The following is a 1,817-nucleotide window of genomic DNA, read 5'->3' as shown; positions in this document are numbered from 1 at the left end:
ACAAAGCTGTCTGAACTTGGGTGAGGTAATTCTTTTTTTTTTTTTTTTCAGGTTTTTTTTTTTTTTTTTTTTTTTGGAAAAGTTCAATACAAAACCAAGAGAAGCAGGTGAGTGCTGGGATTAAAGGCATGTACCAACTCTGGCAAACTTTTGGATGTATTTATAGTGAACAAATAAAAAAAACCACACATCTCTGTTCCAGTTCTAGCAGTTGCATCAGAGAGAGCTGTGTGACACTGCATGCTGCTTCCTTTCCCCAGATAGCTCAGTTATTCAGTCCTATGCCAGGTCAGCTGGACCTAAGACTGTGTAGCTGATCTTCTGGGTGCCATGGCATGATTCTGCAACAATCCTTTTCTTGGTAAAACTGAGTCTGTATAGAATAAGCGCCTTGTTGGTGGATCCGGGACACTTTAGGCCAGCAAACACACAAGCCATGCTTAGTGAAAGAGAAAAGTAAAAAAATCACATTGGAAAAATATTCACCCTAATTGGAAGAAAAAGCCCTCATCTTTGAAGCCATCAGCTATCTCCCCCTGATTTTTGAGCTCTGCATATTGATATTGTTTGGCTCAAGAAGGTAGTGAAATTCAGATGGTTTCCCAAAGAAGACATACATGATTTTTCACTCTTATATCTGTGAGGTTAGGGGGTATTATAGTACAGGCTCAGCAAACCCAGCATAAGAACACACAAGCCAGAGATGATAATGCCAAAGGGACAGCATCCTGAACTTATAGACACATTAAAATTGAGGTTTCATCTCAACTCAGGCCATTGCACTCCCTGCCCTACATCCTGAGTCTGATATTTGCTGTGAGNACAGTATCATGGTACAACCTGCAACCTCCTCATTGCTCAACTTCGCAATTCAGGAGAAGTAATGGCTATGAGGCTACAATGTAGTAATGTACAGTCCAGGATGACCTTTGCTCTCTAATGCCCACCTAAATTGTCTGGTTGTATTTGAGAACACGAGCATGTGCCAGATAGTGTTTTGAAGATGGGACAGCAAGTTTACCTTTTATATTTGCCCTGTATTTGATCCCCTATGTTCCAAAGAAAAGGGAGTTTTCCTTGTAAAAGATAGGTTTGTAAATCAGAGATTTTGTGAAAAACATGGAAATATGTCTGTGTTGTGGTAATAGCAACTGCCTGTTGGTCATCCCTTCTGTTTCCTCTGGGTTCACCAACAGGGATGTTTTCCTGGCTGTTCAGGCTATGTCAGAAAGAGAATGGCGATGAAGGAGAGACCAGACCAACACAGAAGGAAGAGGAAATCCTCTCTCTTAAAAAAGGAAGAAGGAAATCATTCTGGAGAAGGCACAGTGAGTCCTAGGCAGAGTTGGGGAACTTCCTGGTAGATTTAGGCTTGAGCTGGGCCTTCCAGGAGTAGGTCTTACAAGCTGAAGCCTTGGACTTTGTCAATGTCAGACAAAGAGTCAAGAATTTCTGATGATTCGTTTAACAGAGCCAGGAATTGACAAACCTGCAGCTACTTTTCCGGGAGCTATTTAATTTCATTGTGAGTGACAAAGAATGCCAGGAGTGGGCACTATGAGAATAACAGTGTGTTATTCCTTTCATGGAAGGGAATTGAAGCACTTCATCTTCCAGATTACTGTAGGTTACATGAGTCTCTGAAGAAAAGAACAGAGAAGGATGCTCCCCTGGTCATGTCATGTGGTGAGGTCTCAGACACTTTGGATTTGAAGACACACNATTAATTAGGGCTTAATAGTGCTAAGTACGATGAACTTCAGGATTTCCCTGCATCACATCTGATATGACCTGACAATGTTCCCTGTATCTTTATT

At 41.4% G+C, this 1,817-nt stretch overlaps 1 pseudogene; it reads left to right on the top strand.

Annotated features, from left to right (window-relative positions):
- The first annotated feature begins 1,198 nt into the window (after nucleotides 1–1,198).
- The window catches only part of LOC110309254, a 13,367-nt pseudogene continuing 12,748 nt past the window's right edge, over nucleotides 1,199–1,817 (top strand).

The sequence above is a fragment of the Mus caroli genome, chromosome 14, assembly GCF_900094665.2.
Source record: "Mus caroli chromosome 14, CAROLI_EIJ_v1.1, whole genome shotgun sequence".
Lineage (NCBI taxonomy): Eukaryota > Metazoa > Chordata > Mammalia > Rodentia > Muridae > Mus > Mus caroli.
The sequence above is the reverse complement of the archived record's forward strand: the minus strand, read 5'-3'. Positions and strand labels throughout refer to the sequence as shown.